Here is a 6,225-nt window from a genome sequence, read left to right as displayed (position 1 = left end):
GTGGAAAAACATAGAATTCCAGATGTGGTCTGAGTGCCAAGCAGAGGATCATAATCACTTCCCCCATCTCCTGGCTCTGCTCCTGATGTCACAGCCCAGTATGCTGGTAGCCTTCATTGCTGGCTTGGGCTTATGCAGCTGTCCCTGTGGGCCCTTCTCTGCAGAGCTGCTCCCCATCCCAGAACCCTGCAGAATGTTAGTCTGTCCAAGATATAATCTGTCCTGCTTGAATTTCATTAAGGTCTTGTTATCCCATTTCTCCAGCCCTGAGTCCCTCTGTGTGGCAGCTCGGAATGGCTCCAAATGGCATCCCTTGACAATATTGACTAGTCCCACCAGTTCACCCTCCCATCAACTTGATGAAAGGGCACTCTGTCATCTCCTCTAGGCACTGAACATTAAACATGTCAGGTCCCAGGATAGAGCCCTACAGTGATTTACTTCTCACCATATTCCAGATGGAGTACAGCCTGTTAACTGCTGTTCTCTAAGCCATACCAACCAAACAGTATTTGGTTTATCCAATCCAGACCATAAATGCCTTAATTTGCATACAAGATTGTAGCATGTCCAAAGCCTTGCAAAAGACAAGGTAAATGATCCTTCATCTACAAATCCAGCCACATTATTACAGAAGGCAATCAGGTTGGTGAGGCATAATTCACCCTTGGTAAATGCATGCTGGCTGTTCCAAATCACCTTGTCCTTCCTGTGCCCTGAAATGTGTTCCAAGAAGACATGGACTTCCACACAGACCATAGTGAGGCTGAGCAGCCAACAGTTTACCTTTGAGCTTTGTTTTCAAGGTGGGCCAACAATTGCCTTTCTTTAGTCATTGGGGACCTCTCCCAGTCCCCATGACCTTTCAAAGATAAAAGTGTGCCTTAAAGTGACATCAGCCAGCTTGCTCAGCACCCTTAGATGCAGTTCAGTTGATCCATGTATGTTTACACGTCAAGTTCTCCCACATTCTCCCTGACTTGATCCTCACCCAGTGCTGGTGGTTGTCCTTGAATCCTAAGCACAGAGAGCTGTAGGACCCTGAGCCAAAGATGGCTCTGGGTACCACAGCCTCATCTGTTTCCATTGTTACTAGATCTGCCCCATTTGGGAACAAGCCCACATTTTGCTTTTTCAGTCTTTCACTCTTGGACCTGTGGTAGAAGCTCACCTTGCCCTTGAGTTCTCTTGCAAATCTTAACTCTAGTTGAGCTTTTACAGTGCCAGGGAAGAGACTGCATGTGATTCCTTTGGACATTTGCAGATGGTGAAAATGTACAGCATGCTCAAATGCAAGCACTTAGGCTATTAAGAAATGCAATATCTGAATGTCCTGCATAAGCACCAGTATGAATTGTACTCTTCTATATCTGTCCAAAGGCAGCTGCTCTGCTCTGCTTTGTCAGGAAAACTGTTAATAATTTAATAATGAAAGGGAAGTAATGAGGCCTATAGATTCCAGCCTCATGTTCAGATTATCCAGTATCTAATGAAGTGTGAATTTTGACTGAAGCTTTTTCCACCCTGAGGGGGAAAAAAACCACTCTTGTCCATGTAGATTCTCCTGTGACTAATAAAGGGTGAGTTCACACTGCAGCTTTTGCTGTACAGGGAATACAGGTAAGGTTGCTCTCCAGTACTGAGCCCTAGTTTCACAAGACTTATGAAAACATGTCATTCAAGAGACATCTACTCCTTTAATTCTGATTTGACCAGAAGGTTGGGGAATTACTAGGGGGAATGGGAAGACTAGCAAAAGCTGGGCTAAAGTCATTATTTGAGCATCATGTATTTTGAAACATCCCAACATTTTCTCTGTTTAGCACTTTGAACACATCTCATTGGAAAGGTGCAAGGTGTTAAGCACTAGCCTAATTTATTAAACAGGTGGTCCATAACGATTCATTTGAAAAATAGATCCCTTCTCAAATACTGTGACATAGCCATTTCATAAACTCACAGCTCACAGGATGTCAGAGGTTGGAAGGGACCTCCAGAGATCATCAAGTCCAACCCCCTCCCCCCCCGCCAGAGCAGGACCACAGAATCCAGCACAGGTCACACAGGAACACATCCAGATGGGTCTTGAAAGTCTCCAGAGAAGGAGATTCCATAACTTCTCTGGGCAGCCTGTTCCAGTTCTCTGTGACCCTCATGTTGAGGTGGAACCTTTTGTGCTGTAGTTTATATTCATTGCCCCTTGTCTAGCTTAACTCATCTCCTAACTAGTGTATCACTATCACACTTTTCATTAATCCTCTTCTAATTCAAACAGAAGAGACTAGATATACACAGCAAAGTGACTCTATGGCAATGGCACTAATGTAGGATCTGAATATCAAGCCTTTCTCTGTAGATTTCTTGTGGAAACCTCTGCACCTTCCTGTTTGTGAGTTAGGTACCATCACATGTCTATACTCCATACTTTGCACAGGTGGCTTACATTGTTTAGAATCTTGTATAAAATAAGGTTGTTTCTAATGTAAGCCAGTGAGATTTCTGTAAAGGCAAACATTATTTACCATTCTCTTTCTAAGCTTGGCTTTAGTGAGGAGGAATGTCATCTCATCTGATTTGCATGCACTATGCCATGAGCAACCCCTCAAATAGGTGCCTGAGACAGCTGATGTCACCTTTCTCAGAGGAATACAGTCAGGATAATGACTGACAGATGAGGCATGTTTTGCTGCAGCATAGCTAATGTGAATTAGCAACCTTGCTTTAAAAGTGACATGAGGACAAGGCATGGCATTTTTATTGCAAGGTAAGCCAGGTGAGGCTAAATAAAAGTAGCAGCACAGTGCCGAGCTCCCCTGGAGCCTAGCTGCAGCTTGTTTGGTTTTAAAGGCATGTAGCTACCACATTAAGATTTCACAGTGAAATACCTCACAAAACCAAAACAAGACCCCATGGTACTTAAGACAAATCCCAATATAAGTGACTGCATATGTGACAGGGAATTTACATTAGCCTGGTGGGGGAGTGGGATCAGTCTCCCCCCAGCAAGTCATCTAGTATAGGCAGCAATAAAACTGCCTGAAACAAGGCAAACTAGCCTGTACTGAATTCCTGCCCACTGTGATTGCTAGACTCCTTCCAATCCCTGTTGTCTCCCCTGAAGTGCTGCATCTCTCCTTGACCCCCTTCTTTTTAATCTCATACATATTCATCTGCAAAGACCCATCACACTGAGTGAAGGAGCTGTTGTATCATGCAGACGACCCAAAGTACAGTGTCTCATAGAAGTTTAGTGCAGGTGAGAATACTAACTTTATCTTTTTTCTAATCTACAGATAGATCCTTGTCCTGGTTTGACCTCCCAGCTCAGAATGCAGCATTTACCCCGAAGGAGTAAATGAAAACACGTGCACAGAATTGGAAGTTAACAACAGTAATATTTATGAAAGTAAACAAAGTACAAAAGGCATTAAGGTAAAAGAAATACACATACACAAAACCAGAACTGGCAATGGACCAGGCCTGCTGATGGTCCAGGCCCTACTACGCAGCAAGAAAACAGCTCCCACCCGCAAAGCCTCCCGCCCACGCAGCCGAAACGAAAGCAGGAGTCCAGGGAGCCAAGAGAGCCCAGAGCCAAGACAGCTAACTCTGGAAGCTCTGTCTCTTAAGTAGGGATTATACAGGAAAAGGGATGGAATAACATATTACAATATCTGATGCCTCCCTCTTGGGGTGAACTTTCTACACACCCCCCACACCCCCCCAGGAGGAGTTCCACCCTAGGGTCTAACAGTTAATCCTTAACCTACAACAATCCTTTTCAACCCACTTGGACCACATAAGGAAGCAGACACACAAATACATCGAATGGCTAAGTATGTCTGAGTGTGATACCCTTTGTGCAACAGGTAATGTGGTTTCTAGCAAATGTAAAAAAATCCTTCAGGCCAAAATATTCTGCAAAGGGAGACTCAGTGACACCGAACTGAAGCAGCATTGCAACTTTCATTCATATATGGTCTTTGTAAGATGTGCCTTCTCCAACGTACAAATGAAATTAGTCCCCACAGACTGGAGAAGGGGAAACATTGCCCCCATCTTCAAAAAGGGTAAGAAGGAGGAACCAGGGAACTACAGGCCAGTCAGTCTCACCTCTGTGCCTGGGAAGATCATGGAGCAGATCCTCCTGGAGTCACTACTCGCTCAAAAGAATAGTGAAGAGGTGATTGGGAACAGTCAGCATGGCTTTGCCAAGGGCAAATCCTGCCTGACCAACCTGGTGGCCTTCTATGAGCAGGTGACAAAATTAATAGATGAGGGGCGAGCAACTGATGTCATTTACCTGGACCTGAGCAAAGCCTTCGACTCTGTCCCACACCACATCCTGGTCTCCAAACTGGTGACACATGGGTTTGATGGGTGACCACTAGATGGATAAGGAACTGGCTTGATGGCCGCACCCAAAGAGTGGCTGTCAATGGCTCCATGTCCCAGTGGAGGCCAGGGACAAGCGGAGTCCCTCAGGGATCAGTCCTGGGACCTGTCTTGTTCAACATCTTTGTGGGGGACATGGACAGTGGCATTGAGTGCACCCTCAGCAAGTTTGCTGATGACACCAAGCTGTGTGGTGCAGCAGACACACTGGAGGGAAGGGAGGCCATCCAGAGGGACCTTGACAGGCTGGAGAGGTGGGCACAAGCCAACCTCATGAAGTTCAATAAGAGCAAGTGCAGGGTCCTGCATCTGGGTCGAGGCAATCCCAGGCACAAATCCAGGCTGGGCAGTGACTGGCTGGAAAGTAGCCCTGAGGAGAGAGACTTGGGGGTGCTGGTGGACAAAAAGCTCAGCATGAGCTCTCAGTGTGCACTTGCAGCCCGCAAAGCCAATCAGATCCTGGGCTGCATCAGGAGAAGTGTGGCCAGCAGGTCGAGGGAGGTGATCCTCCCCCTCTACTCAGCCCTGGTGAGACCCCACCTGGAGTCCTGTGTCCAGTTCTGGAGCCCCTATTACAAGAGGGATGTGGAGGTGCTGGAAGGTGTCCAGAGAAGGGCCACAAGGATGATCAGAGGGCTGGAGCACCTCTCCTATGAGGACAGACTGAAGGAGTTGGGGCTGTTCAGTCTGCAGAAGAGAAGGCTCCCAGGTGACCTAATTGTGGCCTTCCAGTATCTGAAGGGGGCCTACAGGAAGGCTGGGGAAGGACTTCTCAGGATCTCAGGTAGTGATAGGACTAGGGGGAATGGAATGAAGCTGGAGGTGGGGAGATTCAGGCTGGATGTGAGGAGGAGGTTCTTCACCATGGGAATGGTGAAACCCTGGAATGGGTTGTCCAGGGAGGTGGTCGGGGCCCCAGCCCTGGAGGTGTTTAAGAGCAGGCTGGATGAGGCTCTGTCCAGCCTGATCTAGTGTAGGGTGTCCCTGCCCATGGCAGGGGGATTGGAACTAGATGATCCTTGTGGTCCCTTCCAACCCTGAATGAAACTATGAAACTAACAGGAAAACAAGTGCAAATCATAGCTATACTAGAAAGAGACAGAATGTAGGCAGGTTTTGCAGCACAATAAATATTAGGTGTCATCTGATTGTAGCAGGATCAGTGGCACACGCTGCACACTGGTGCAAACTCAGACTTGAGAAACCAGTGATAATCAGCCAGTCAGCAGTAATGGGCTGTTTTTTGCAGCCTCTTGCATTAGGTCCATAGTGTAAATTCTGCAATCAGTTATGTTTGTCGATGTCAAATTAGTGTAGGAGTGATTGGTTTCAACCTAAGAAATTCCATATTAATTCAGTAGTCCCTGATATATATACATACACACATATATATATATATATATCTCCTACTCATGCAGGAATGTTATTCAAAGTTTGTCAAAGCATGGGGAAAGCCAAAGAGCCTTTTATCTAACTTTTTCTTAAAGCTGGGCTTCACTTTAATGAGGTTTTGCATGCTCTCTTTATCTTGCTTGGCCATTTCTGTTTCAAAGGAAAGCGTGCTTTTCAAAGTCCCATTTAAAAATCTTTCATTTCCCTGCCTCTTCAAAGATTTTCTTCCCTTGATTTTCGGGGGAAGGTTTTGCATTATTTCGGTTGCTCCAATTAACCATTTTGCTCATACCCCTTAGCACGCAGGAGCCCTCCTGCATTACAGGTACAGCCCTTTCACTCCAAAGCACCTACCAGGCTTACTCCCTGGCCTTTTTCCTTCTGCTAGCCCAAATGTCATCCTTTCCTTTCACTGCCCCTCCTTCCAGCCGACCTCCG

Source organism: Melanerpes formicivorus, unplaced genomic scaffold (assembly GCF_026170545.1).
Source record: "Melanerpes formicivorus ecotype bairdi unplaced genomic scaffold, bMelFor1.0.p_v2 SCAF_24, whole genome shotgun sequence".
In the NCBI taxonomy this organism is placed as follows: Eukaryota; Metazoa; Chordata; class Aves; order Piciformes; family Picidae; genus Melanerpes; species Melanerpes formicivorus.
The sequence above is the reverse complement of the archived record's forward strand: the minus strand, read 5'-3'. Positions refer to the sequence as shown.